The following is a 14,580-nucleotide window of genomic DNA, read 5'->3' on the forward strand; positions in this document are numbered from 1 at the left end:
AGCTAATATCCGGTATGGAGACATTACTGGAGCTCAGAAAAAAAAAACATTAGAACTGAAATACAGAAATAGGAATCATCTCCATAGATATGATCATTGTACCTATGACAGTAGATGAGAACAAATAAGTAAACAGTAAAAAACAAAAGATTTCAATACTTATACCAATGACTACACTGTGAACCATAGCCCTGAAAATGAAGTGTGACAGCAACAATAATTCATAGCAGGGCCTCAAGACCAAAACATGAGTACTGGTCTAGTGCTTGTCCAAGCTCAGAGAACACCTAGTGCTGGTCAAAACAATACAAACAATTCTGAGATTTTGCTGTGACTGAGATCATCTAGAGGGTGAGTGCAAAGGATTGTTGTTATGCCAAGCTCAGGGCACTGTTTGCTCGCTGGGCCTTAGCTCTGGAAAACAGGATATCTCCTAATATCTTGACATTTCCCCCTTTTGGCCAAATGGAGGGGGTCTGAAAGAACTCCTTCCCTTCTGGTCAATAAAGAAGCAGGTATAAGCCAAGATGTCACAAGAAGCCAATTGGTCCAGAGCAAGCAATTTTAATCCCAGGAGGTCAGTTCCTTGAGGGGATCTATTAAGGAAGTGTGTCCCAGATATCATTGCTAGCCATTATTTGTTTATAAGAAGAAAAGAGAATGGGGGGAGGGGTGTAGAAAGAATGTAAAAGGAACAAAAAGGAAGAGGAAAAATAAAACTAGGACAATATACTCAGTCCTCACCTGGAATTTTGGGAAAACTGTCTCATCTGGATATTGGCTGTTTTTGGGTCCCTACTAGATGAACCTTGAGGTCCCTGGAGTTACTGCCATCCACTCAGGAGCAGGGGCTTTCTTCAGATGATTCAGGAGTCCATACCCATAAGTTTGACAGCTTTGAGAGTAGTCAGAAGTACCTGGTAGGGGCCTTTAGAGAAAACTCTTTGCATTGACTTTTGAATCTGAGTTTCTAGTTAGCATGCCATAGGTCCTTAGTTAAGAGTCTTTAAACAACATGTAGAGATGATACAGTTTCTCAGCCACTCAGCGCTAGGTTCAAACAATGCAGTAAAGTTTTTCTCACAATTCCCATGATTTCATAATTATGTTAAGTCAGGTACAGATCAAACTACTTAGAAATCTCATAATAAACTAGTTCTGAGAAGGGAGATTTACATGTCACCAAGGTAACCAAAAAATCTTAAATATAAACATCTTGAAATAAAAGACCAAAGCATTATAATATCATCAATAATTATTAACATCAATTTTCTGTATCTTAGTGATCCATTCTAAATATCCATTTAATCAACACATTTTGAGTCCCAGATTTCTTGTAGTGTCTGGTCCCTAAATATCATTTCTTGGACTTTATTCTTGGCTTTATTCTCAGGACGGCTCTAAAAAGGGTCTCTGTTTCTCTGGTTCCAAATCTAGAGGTTCCTAGATAATTCTGACTTAATATAATTTAGTACAATCACTTAAATTTGGTTCTTCAATCTTGAAACTTCAGAGAACTTCAGTTTATATACCATTTGCTGTTTTTATCCTTACCTAAATCCTATACCTGATATAGGAATCTTTTAAAAATTCTTGAGGGTCCAGCTGCAAAATGAATTCTTCTGCCCTTTAAGACTGTCAGACAGATGTTTTAATAATGGGAAAATAATTTCACTTTCTTTTCCATTATCCATACAATTTATGTGTAAAATCCAATTTTGAACATTTGTTACCAAAACATGCTCACAGCCTGATTTTGCATGATAGTTAAATTTGGAAGCCAATCATATAATCCTGTTGCTTCTCTATTCTATTTATTTAGAAAGCTTTTACATTGCATCTTTGTCTAATCATTTCCCCTTTAGGAGTATATCATCCCTACATTATAATTTGATCACAAATGTAGGCTAAAATTGTAAGATGTTTATACTTGCATCCTATTATAGTAACTCAGAGATATTCCAGTATCAATCTATTATTTAATAGGTTTAGCATTGTACTTACAAAACTTCTTGATTATAGAAATTTGCTATGAAAGGAAAAAGAGGAAATAGTTATCATAATGGGGGGGCAGGGAAATTCCCTTAGCTCTGTTTGATTTCAGGCATGAGTCATATCTAACAGCCAATCATGTAACCATAGCATATCAAAAGCAAGGCTCAGGATTAACCAAGTGGGGAAATTTCTTTTTCAGAAAGTAAATAGAACAATGAGGGGAAAGAGTCATGGGGAAACCATATACAGGCCATCCCAATGTCATCCCCAAAATTCTTCCCAGGTATCTATATTTAGCAGTTCCCAGATTGCAGCACATGCCGTTTTCTACTGTAGGATTCATGATCATTCAGACAACTCAAAAAAATAAAAAATTATAGTCTGAAGAATTTTTACCTTGAATAGTAAAATTTCACTAACCACAATTAAGGGCTTGGATATCTTTCCTGATGTTTCCCTAACCATTAACATTTCATTAATCCTTTACTTATAAATTAAAACTACCCATATTTTGAGGCATCAGATGATGTCCTCCTAAGGAGGAAATGATTAGATAAAGACGTAATAAAATTTTCTTCAGACATACGGCAAACACCTGGTAGTTGACTCATCATTGATATGTTGAAGCAACATCTTTATAAACCACTGTATGCATTTTCATGATAGTCAATAATTTTAAACAAAAAATTGTTATTATATATTATCATCTGCATTATAACAAAATATACCCCATTAAATATTTAACAGTTTTCAAATATCTATTTTTATACGTCCTTTTAAAAACCCAATTTATGTGTAATAGCATCCAGATAAAAAGGTCATTTTGTTTAATAACATTTCTGCTACAATGGTCTCTCAAATTTCACAATATAAGAGAATTTAGAAATACAATAATAACACAAATAACATCATATATTTAAAATATGAAACAAAACTTCAGGTTACATTAATTCAGTTAATTGCATTTCCAAATTATCACATATAAAAATCATTAATCTTATTGCCTTTTGGCATTTTAAAAATCACTTTAGAGTTATCAGGTATGGGACAATTATATTCAATTAAAGAAATAATAATGTAGTGCTTAGCATATGCTAGTCACTGTGTTAAGCACTTTACAATCGTTATATCATTTTGATCCTCACAACAGCCCTGAGAGGTGGGTTCTATTATTATTTTTCTCTTTACAGATCAGGAAACTGGGGAAAACAGAGATGAGATAACTTGCCTAAGATTACACAGTTAATAATTTTTTGCAACCCAAATATAATTCAAGTTTCCTTACATTTTTCCAGCATTTTTTAACACCTGTATTTAAGAATCAGATCTGGGATAAGAAGACTTAACAGAGAAAGGGTCTCTGACCCAGGAGAATCACAAGAGTCTCTTTGGTTTAAGCAATCTTGTCTCTTTTCATGGTCAGAAATTTCAAGGAAGGGTTAATAAGAAGTTGTTATAAGTTACAAACCATTTGTCTATTTTTGTTTCTTTCTTCACTCTGAGATTACTTCTAATCTAGCTACCTTCCTTCATTGCCATAGAACAATGAAGTTATTAATCATGCCATCTACTTTTAAAACTTTTATAATTTAACCCTTATTTTTCCTTAAAACAAATTCTACAGAGTGATACCCCAAAACTTACCAAGATATTTCAGAAGGGAGTGAATTCTTGGAATTGCCCCAAATCCCAGGAGTTCTCCCCTGCAATCTTAAAATGATTAATCTAAACCTCCAGAATCTGCTAAGATGGTTTTAGCAGTTCTACCAACTTTGATTATCTGACTTTTTTTCTTATTACCTAATCTCCTACAGAAAGCCTAGAGTGGGAGTTAGCTAGGGCTGCTTACTGGAACAATTGCTTCAAGTATGAAAGTTCATTAATCTTTCTAACTGTTCTAAACTCTTTGGCTATAGCCCTTAGAAGTTGTTTTTTCCTTTTTTTTTTTTCCTGGCTGGTTGTATTTTAAATCTTTCAATGTAACAGAATCTACACAGACATTTTACATTTTATAAAAACACACACAAAATGACAAGATAGATACAAACAGAACAAAGCACGCAGTTTGAGTCTATAGCCAAGCATGTGTTTACTGGCTTAACAGAGTCATGGAGCTAACTGAATGCTCTCTTAGCTTGTGGGGGGACCAAAATCAGAACAGAGAAGGTAAAAGCCTTCTAGCCTGCAGAGGCCGCAGCCAAAGAGAGCAGGAAGAAACAATTGTTCAGGGGAACAGAGTGAAGAATATCCATACCAGAAAGACCCAAGATGAATCAGGTCACCTGAAGAGCCGTGGAGTTTTCCTCACAAAAAATGCTAAGTTCAATCAAGGCAGGAGCTTGGACAGTTAGAGCAGCGACAAGGGCAGAAGACTCACTAGATCAGTGGCATAGGAGTGTTGGACTCCGCAGAAATGACGCTCCAGTGGCACCAAGTCCATTTCCACTGGTACCAAAAAGTCTAAGGGCCTGGTTCTGCATCCAACCCCACTTCTGACACCAATTAATGTCAACCAGATGGAATCAGCCTCTAATCTGTGGGTGGTTGGAGTTGCACAGAACAAGCTTAGAAACAGGACAGTCAGGAATCAAACAGAAGTTTAATTTCAAAGTGAGAGAAATGGATGGCAAACAAGGACACAAATGTGAGAGCCCTGACCCTAGTGGGGGGACCCAAGGCAGTGTGTGGAGATCTCAATACTTATACCAAAGGCTACACAGTGAGCTATATCCCTGACAGTGAGGAGAAACAGCAACAACGATTCATAGCAGAGCTTCAAGACCAGAATATGGGTACTGGTCTGGTGCTTGTCCAAGCTCAGAGAATACCTGGTGCTGGTCAAAACAATGCAATAATTATGTGAAACAATTCTGGGATTTTTATGTAGCTGACATCATCCAGAGTGTGAGAGCAAAGGATTGTTGTTATGCCAAGCTCAGGGCACTGCTTGTTTGCTGGGACTTAGCTCTGGAAAACAGGGTGTTGTCTAATATCATGACAATTGAATTCCAGAATTTCAACCCAGGTCTTCTGACTCCAAATGTGTTGCTTTCCCCACAGCACCAAGTATAGAAAAGGAGCTATGAAGCATCTCTAATTTATATTGTCTTCAAACTGAAGTACTGGGTTTTTTTTTTTTTTTGCAGTCTGAATGATTTTGCCCAGCACTCCTCTCTTTTGGTAAATGTTCATTTTCACCTCATCCCCCAAACTATCAAGGGGTGGAAAGCCTTCCAGTGTGCCCTGGGCAGCTTTGTTTCCTGGCCTCGATTTATTCTCAGCCAGGTAGCTGTTTCCATGCCAACCTGAGAGTCAGGAATCCAGAGTCCTATAAAAATGGCCCGCCAAATCAAAGTAAATTTTTATCACAATACATTTTGACTATGAGACTTACATCCATTGGAAGACAAGTGAATAATCTAAGTCCAAGTTCATTCTTATAAAATTATAGGCAAAAAGCAATGAAATAAAAATTCCTGAAGATATTGTGTTCCCTAGGCTTCTCTTAGCACTATGATAACTGCTCATGTCCCTTACTCTGAGACTACATAGCCTACCTTTCTCATAATACAACTGAGGAACTGAGACCCATTCAGTGAATTCTCCAAGGTCACACAGGTAGTAATTAGCACATCAGTCTGTCAATCACTCATCCACAATATGCTCATGCATATATAAAAAAAAAGAGGCAAACTAACGTGGGCAATGAAGAGAGTAGACTTTAATTTCTGGGGGAACTAGAAAAGGTCTTCTTTCTTTTTTTAAATTAAATTAACCAAAGTTTTATCTATTTTATTGGTTTTTTCATAAAACCAGCTCTTAGTTTTATTTATTAGCTCAATAGTTTTCTTAATTTCAATTTTATTAATTTTTCCTTTGGTTTTCAATACTTCTCATTTGGTGTTTGAGAATTTTTAATTTGTTCTTTTTCTAGTTTTTTTAGTTGTATGCCCAATTCATTGATCTCCTTTTATTCTATCTTATTTATGTAAGCATTTAGAGATACAAAACTTCCCCTAAGAACTGCTTTTGCTGCATCCCATAAGTTTTGGTATATTGTCTCATTATTGTCATTCCCTTGAATGATATTATTTATTGTTTCTATGATTTGAGGTTTGACCCAATCATTTTTTAGGATTAGATTATTTAGTTTCCAATTATTTTCTAGTCTATCTTTACATGGCCCTTTATTACATGTAATTTTTATTGCATCATGATCTGAAAAAATTTAATATTTCTGCCTTTCTGCATTGGATTGTGAGGTTTTTATGCCCTAGTACATGGTCAATTTTTGTGTATGTGCCATGTACTGCGAGAAAAAAGTATATTCCTTTCTATCCCCATTCAGTTTTCTCCAGAGGTCTATCATACCTAACTTTTCTAATGTTCTATTCACCTCCTTAACTTCTTTCTTGTTTATTTTGTGGTTAGATTTATCTAGTACAGAGGGGGAGGTTCAGGTCCCCCACTAGTACAGTTTTGCTGTATTTCTTCCTGTAACTCCCTGAACTTCTCCTCTAAGAATTTGGATGCTATACCATTTGGTGCATATATGTTTAGTAATGATATTACTTCATTGTCTATGGTGCCTTTTAGCAGGATGTAGTTTCCTTCCTTATCTCTTTTGATTAGATCTATTTTTGCTTTTGCTTTGTCTGAGATCAGGATTGCTACCCCTGCTTTTTTTACTTCAGCTGAAGCATAATATATTCTGCTCCAGCCTTTTACCTTTACCCTGTATGTGTCACTCTTTTTCAAATGTGTTTCCTGTAAACAACATATTGTAGGATTATGGTTTTTAATCCATTCTGCAATCCATTTCCATTTTATGGGAGAGTTCATCCCATTCACATTCACAGTTATGATTACTATCTGTGTCTTTTTCTCCATCCTTTCCCCCCTTTATGCTTTTCTTTCTCCTTTCCTTTCCCCCTTCACTAGTGTTTTGCTTTTGACCAGCCTCCTTCAGTCCCTCCTCCTTTTATTATCCCTTTCCCTTTTTTCCCCTTTACCTTACTTTCCCTCCCTTCTTCCCCTCTCCTTTTCTTTCCCCTTTTCCCTCCTACTGCCTATAGGGCAAGTTAGATTTCTATACCTAACTGATTATGTTATGCCCTTCTTGAGCCAAATCTGATGAGAGTAAGGTTCAAACAATGCTCACCCCCCCCTTCTTTCCCTCTGCTGTAATAGGATTTTGTGTCTTTTCCTGTAATGTAATTTACCCTTGTCTGCCTCCTCCTTTCTCAGTACATTTTCTAAGATCAGATTAATCCACTTATTTGGATCCATTTAACCCACTTGATTAGATTTTTTTATCATTACATCAAAGTCAACTAATATCCACCCTCTTTATGTATACTCCTTTAACATGGTATAATAACAATACAGTTCTCAAGAGTTGCAAGTGTCATATTCCCTTGTAGGGGTGTAAACAGCCCCCTTATTAACAACATATTGTATCTTTCTGTCCCATTTACCTTTTTATGTCCTTCTTGAGTCCTGTACTTGAAGATCAAATTTTTTGTTGAGCTCTGGTCTTTTTATCAGGAAAGTTTGGAAGTCTCCTATTTCATTGAATATCCATCTCCTCCTTGAAAAATGATGCTCATTTTTGCTGGGTAGTTGATCCTTGGCTGCATTCCAAGCTCCTTTGCCTTAAGGAATATCATGTTCCATGCCCTGTGTCTTTTAATGTAGAAGCTGCAAGGTCCTGTGTAATCCTGACTGTGGTTCCATGATATTTAAATTGTTTCTTTCTGGCTGCTTGCAGCACCTTCTCTTTCATCTGGTAATTTTGGAATTTTGCTATTATATTCCTTGGTGTTGTCAACTTGGGATCTCTTTCAGGTGGTGATCGTGATTCTTTCTATGGTTATTTTCCCTTCTGGTTCTAGGACTTCTGGGCAGTTTTCCTTTATGATTTCCTGAAAGATACTGTCCAGGCTCTTTTTTTCATCATGATTTTCAGGTAGTCCAATGATTTTTAAATTGTCTCTCCTGAATGATTTTCCAGGTCGGTTGTTTTACAATGAGTATTTTATTTTCATCATTTTTTCTTTTTTTTTCTGTTTGACTGATTCTTGCTCTCTCATAGAGACATTAGTTTCCATTTGTCCAATTTTAGTTTTTAACAGATTGTTTTCTTCTGTTAGTTTTTGTACTTACTTCTTCAATTGGCCAATTGTGTTTTTTAGGGACTTGTTTTCTTCAGTGTAGTTTTTTTTCCAGTTGGCCAATTGTATTTTTTAAGGACTCTTCTCCCTCTCTCATTTGACTATTAAAGTCCTCCTTGAGCTCTTCTAAGAAGGCTTTTTGGGCTTCAGACCAGTTCATATTCCCTTTTTGTTGCAGATGTGGGTTTGTTGACAATGTTGTCCTCTTCAGAATTTCTGTCTTGATCTTCAGTCTTCTCATTATATGAATCTATGGTACGTTTCTTTTTACTCATGGTGTTTTTTTTATTCCCTGTCCCTTAAAGAGATTGAGCTCTCCTGCTGGGGAACAGAGGGCACTGACCCAAGCTTCTTGTGTTGGGAGCCTAGGTCTTGGTCACTGGCTTTGTGTGCTGGGGCCTCTTATATTGGCAATTGGAGGCTGTAGGGTTCTGGCAGCTTACCTCATGCTGGGCTGGAATCAGGAAGGCTGGAACTGTCAGGCAATTCTAGAGATTGTCTGTTTTTCCTTTCCTTTAGCTTTCTTCAGCTCCTTTTAGGTAGGTGCTGCAGGGTTTTTATCTGCCTGGGGCCCCCTGCAGTGCTGCCTCCCTCATTTCTGCTAATGCACTGGGAGATTCCTTTGAGGTAGAGTGACTAGGCATCTGGTGGTTTTTTGAGCTAGTTTCCACCAGTTCCTTGCCCTTATGGAGGCACTTGGAGGTCCAGGTGTTGGTGTTTGCCTGCTCTACCACCTGGGCTTCAAGATTTCTTCCTGGTTAACAACTGGAGGTTGCAGGGCTCCGACAGCTCATCTCTGGTGTTGGGCTAGAACCAACAAGGCTGGGGCTTTAGGAAAACTTTACGTTGCTTTCTTCACCTCCTTTCAGATGAATGCCGCAGGGTACTTATCCACCTGGGGCCCCTTGTAGTTCTGCCTCCCTTATTTTTGCTGAGGCACTGGGAGACCCATTTGCTGGGCTGCTGCACTGCTGTTCCCCATCTTTCTTCTAGTTCAGCTGTTCCAGTGTTTTTTTCTGGGGTGATATTTTTTGGGTGTTCAGAGGTTGATAGGGGAGAGTGAGAGTGCCTACCTTTTACTCCACCCTCTTGGCTACAGAAAAAGTCTTATACAGGAGGTGCTCTTGATCATGGTAGTGTTATTTTTCTGGGGGGAGTTGGTTTGGGGTTTTTTTGGGGGGTTACACGTAAAGGGTTTATTTTTAATGTTTTAAGTATAGAATTACACCATTATTATAAAATTTACTTACAGAATTAAGTAATAGATTCAAAGTGTTTAGACATCTAAATGCAGAGAACAGGGAAGGAACTGTCTAAATTGTTTAAAATTAAATTAAATTAAAAAGTAAAACGAAGCTCTAAAGATGAAGTTGCCTAATTTTAAATGTAAGCACAAAGACTTTTGAAATATACACATACTAAGAATGATCCAAATTTCACTAGTGACGTAAAGTACAAAAAGCACAGCATTTCCAAGGAACCACAAACTGCTTTAATCATAATTATTTTCCCTGAAGTAATTGAAATTATTTTTTCCTGGGAGAACCTTCATTTTTAAGGATAATTTGTTTAAGAAGGCTTTGGGACGCTGCAATTTATGACAATTAAAAAAGCAAGTTTCTTAATACGATCTTAGTTTAATCTAAAAAAAATCTCTCTTTTGTGTTTGACACACAAAAGAAAAAAGTAGACTTTTGTTTAGATATGACTGTGATTTTAAATATGTATATATATTCTAACAATGCACGGTCCCTTCAAATGCTCCATGACACATATAACTGGAAATTACCTTTCACTGGCATTTTGCTCACCTCACTATACTTCTACGAATAACCATTAAAACAGCAGAATAAGCAAATTCACACAAAACTGAGAACAAAATTCAAAAAGAAAACAAAAAACCTAAACATTTTAACATGAAACTTTTGTTTGTTACACTGAATATTCTACTTCTAAGCGTGCAAAAAGGATAGTCTACATTTATTTTTTTTTAAGTTTTACATGGCAGCCTGATGTCACACACAATACAACAATACTAAAGCAGGTAAATTAGAAAGGCCAATAAATTGTATACAAAGATCTATGACATATGTTGTCACAAGGTCCATGATAATTTCGGAAAGTAATGATGAACCCCTAGAACAAGGAACCAACATTTCGGTTACCAGGGTAACACAAGCATTGCATGCAGATCTGAAACATGAGCCTAAAATGAAGGCCAAAGTAGATGGGCAGGGAGTAGAATTAGTTTCAGCCTCAATAAAAGTGTGTAAACTACCAAGGGGGGAAACCCTTCCCTCACAAACCCTAAAAGCAACAGGTGTGACAATTATTTAAAAACAGAACCATAATTTACACAGTATAGCTAGTCATCTTTAGATTGACAGATTACATGGTATATTAAAATGGCTTGCAGAAAAACCACAAATGAAAGCCACAAGTAATGCTAAAAATGTGTCAGGAGACCCAAATATCAACAAATATTTCAAAATGAACAATTTATTCTTCAGATGTGTAGGCCCAAATTCATTGTATTACATTCTGTTTATTAAGTGTGATTTTGAAGGAAACCAGGGATTCTAAGATGAGAAGCTGAGGAGAAAGAGCATTTCAGGGCTAAGGGACAAAGACTTGGAGATGGGAAATGGAATATCATACATAAAGCAAGAATGAGATAAGAAAGCCAGCACGGCTGGACCATAGAGTGTATAGAGGGGAGTAATATGTAATAAGGTTTGGAAAATAGGGTGGTGCTTTAAATGACAGAATTTAAGTAGCTGTGTGACCCTGGGTAAGTCACTTAATTCCAATTGCCTAAAAAATAAAATAAAATAAAATAAATGACAAAATTCTTATTTGATTCAAGAGGTAATAGAGAGCTGCTAGAGTTTATTTTGTAGGGATATAAAATAGTCAGATCTACACTTTTGAAAAAAAAAACACCTTGGTGGGATTGTGTGAGGATGGATTGGAGTGGGGAGAATTTTGAGTCAGACCAATTAGAAAGTTATTTCAACAGCCCAGGCAAGAGGTGAGGTGAGCCTGAACTATGGTGGTGACTTTCTGAGTAGAGAGAAGGGGATGTTATGAAAAAGATGTTGAGGAAATAAAGATGCTGGGATAAGGCAATGGATTGGAAATGTGGAGTGAGAGTGAGGAATCACAGACAATGCTGAAGCTGTGAGATGGGATGACTAAGAGGATGGTGTAGGTCTCAATACCTTGGGAAAAGAGTCCACCTGGGGAAAGGTTGAGGTCTTTCTTGAACATGCTGAGATGGAGATGCCTATGAGCCATCCAATTTCAAGTTTCCTGTACACCACCACACATAACACATATACGCATATGTATGTAGCCAAACATATATACGAAAACATATGCATATACGTAAACATGTGGATTATATGTGCATGTGTGTGTGTGTACATGTAAATGCATCAATACACTAAAATCAGTTAGGAACTAGATTCTAGTCTGCTTTCGGATGTACTCAGGAGTGCTGTTGTGGATCATATGCGGCCAATAGGGCACATATTTGACACCTGCTGTAGACAATTAGTGTTGTAGTATTGGTGCTCCGGAGAGAGACTAAGACTGGACGTGTAAAGCTATGAGAAAACTGAACTCATAAAAGCTAATTAAATCTTCACCGAGTGGGTGTAAAGAGAAAGGAGAAAAAGCCAAGCAAGGTAGCTTGAAATATATTCACAATAAGAAGTAATGTTGATCCAGCAATGGATTCTGAGAAGCAGCATTCAGACAGCTAGGAGGATAATCAAGGGAGAACAGCGTCATAAAATATTCCAAGAATACAGTGTCCAGAAGACAGTTATCAATAGTGTCAAATGCTACAGAGTGAGGATTGAGAAAATATCATTGCAGAGAGTTATTTCATTTGAATAGAATAGAACAAGAAGGGAGGTATTGGATGTACCAAGTATAAAGAGCTTTTTCATGGATTTTGGATGAGAATTGGAGAAGGAATACAGGATGATAGCTTTTGAGGAAAAGAGAATCTAAAGAATTGACAGTGAGGACAATATTCTAAAAATATGGGAAGGGATGGTATTAAGCCTGCACAATATGGGAATCAGTAATTAGATTAAAGGAGCAGATAGCAAAAGATGATCTCAAAGGCTAATAAGATGAGAAGAGAAGGAAAGGGAGGATGGTAAATGGCTTTGATTTTCTTGGTGAAGTATGAGGCAAGTTGGTTGGAGGTGAAGGGGGAGAGAGAGAGAATGGGAAGCTTGAGGAGACAATAATGAGTCAGGATTCTAAGCCAGCTATTCTGATTCCAAATCTAACAACATTTTTCCCCCTTGGCATCATGCTGCCTAAACCAAGTAGCTGCTCTTAAAACAAAAATTTAAAGTATCCATGTTTCTGGTTATGTAGTTTGATGCTATTTGGTTCGGTTTGCTTGAACTAATTCACCTGCTGATAGAATTCAATGAAATTTCAAACAAACAGAAGTTTTAGAATGCGTTTACTCATATCCAATAATTCACAAAGACTGTTTACTACTGTGATTTGAATCAGAAGAAGAAGAACCCTCCCCAAAGAAATCAAGCATTCTTAAAGTACTGATGTATTTGCCCCTATAGTAAACAGAGATCAAGGAAATCCCTTGTGATAGTCTTGCAATTGAGAGACTAAAGGGATTGTATGTCCATCCTCTCTTGTCATCTTAACAAGGCAGAGAAGGATTATTATTCCCATTTTGCAGATGATGAAGTGGAGACTCAAGTAGAATGATTTGGCCATAGTACCATGCCTGACAAGAAGCATAGCTGGAACTCAATTTATGATCTCTGGCTTCTAGTCAAAGGCCAAATTCAGAGGATGTTGGTACCCAAGGTAATTTCTAAAGATTTTTTAAATGTGTCTCAAATAAATTGTCATCTCTTGAGCCATTGTTGCCTTTAAGCATAGGTTTGTTATGAGTCAGAGAAACTTTAAACCACAGGTTTGCTGGGAGCCAAATAATTATTTTTCTCTCTAGAATAATCTACTTGTATACAAAGTATACAGATTTCACACATTGCTGTTCCTTGAGCCATAGGCGTGCATAAATTCATTGAATAAATGAAAGTATTGGATTCTACTGAATCAAAGCTGTTTCTTCTCCCCACTCCACCACCTTTTTTCTTACAGATAACACACATATGACAGGATGGGTTTTGTCTTATTTTCTTTTCTCATCTCCTTGCCAGGACACAAGGACATGCTCCTCTGTGGGGAAACCAGATAAGAAGCCTGCTTGTTCTTCTATCCAAGTCATCCTTTATGTAACATGAGCCCAAAGTAAATGTGTAACATGAGGCCACTGGAAGATAAATGCATTGCCTTCAAACATTTCTAAGCTTTGAGTGTTTTAGCTCTGTTCACATATTCACTGAAGCATTGTGCCCAGATCTTGTTCTGAAAACTATGTGCCCAAATTTCCCCAGTACCACTGAGAGCACCAACATTCTTCTAGCCATCCAGATTCAAAATCTAAATGTCATTCTTGACTTCTCACTCAGTCACCCCATCAATACCCAAGTATTGTCGATTCTATTTCTACAGCATCTTTCTTATATATTCCCTTCACGTTACCCACATGACCATCACTCTAGTGCAGGTCCTCATCACTTCTTGCCTGAACTATTGCAATAATTACCTATGAGGTCCCCTGGCTTCAAATCTTTCTTCACTCCAATATACCCTCCAAACTGCCACCAAAGTAATTTTCCTTCTGTACAGGTCTGAAGATGTCATGCTCCATCCCAATAAATTCCAATAGCTCCCTATATAAACTCCTCCATTGTTTAAAGCTCTTTACAACCTAAATCTCTCTACCTTTCTATTCTTCTAGCACATTATTCCCCTTCATGTTTTCTATGGTTTAACTATACTGACCAACTTAAAATCTTTCATTCTCTCCATCTCTTTTCTCCCTTTGCATTGACTATCTATCATGTCAATAATTCACTCCTTACTCTTCTCCATCTGTTAGAGTCAATAGTTAGCTTCAAAACTCTTCTTAAGGACTACCTTCTTCATGAAGTCTTTTTCTGATTCCCTCAGCTCTTGGTATCCTCCCTTCCCAAATCACCTAGAATTTATTTGGCTTATAAAGACTTTAAGGACTGAGGCCTGGACCTTTTTCTCTATATCGCTAGCATGTAGCAAATATCTGATGAATAACAGAGTTGGGGTAACACAATAATTGTATTCAAATATTTGAAGCGCTATCAAGTATTCAAAAGATTCTACTTCTGTATGCTGTAAGGATCAAACTAGGAGAAATGGATGAAAGTTTGCAAGGAAATAAATTTTTCTTTATATAAGGAAAATATCTCTAGTAATTTAAAATATTCCAGAGGAAATATACCACCTCAACAAGCAGGCAATGAATTCATTCTCA

The sequence above is a fragment of the Phascolarctos cinereus genome, unplaced genomic scaffold, assembly GCF_003287225.1.
Source record: "Phascolarctos cinereus isolate Bilbo 61053 unplaced genomic scaffold, phaCin_HiC Scaffold_2;HRSCAF=192, whole genome shotgun sequence".
Taxonomy (NCBI): domain Eukaryota; kingdom Metazoa; phylum Chordata; class Mammalia; order Diprotodontia; family Phascolarctidae; genus Phascolarctos; species Phascolarctos cinereus.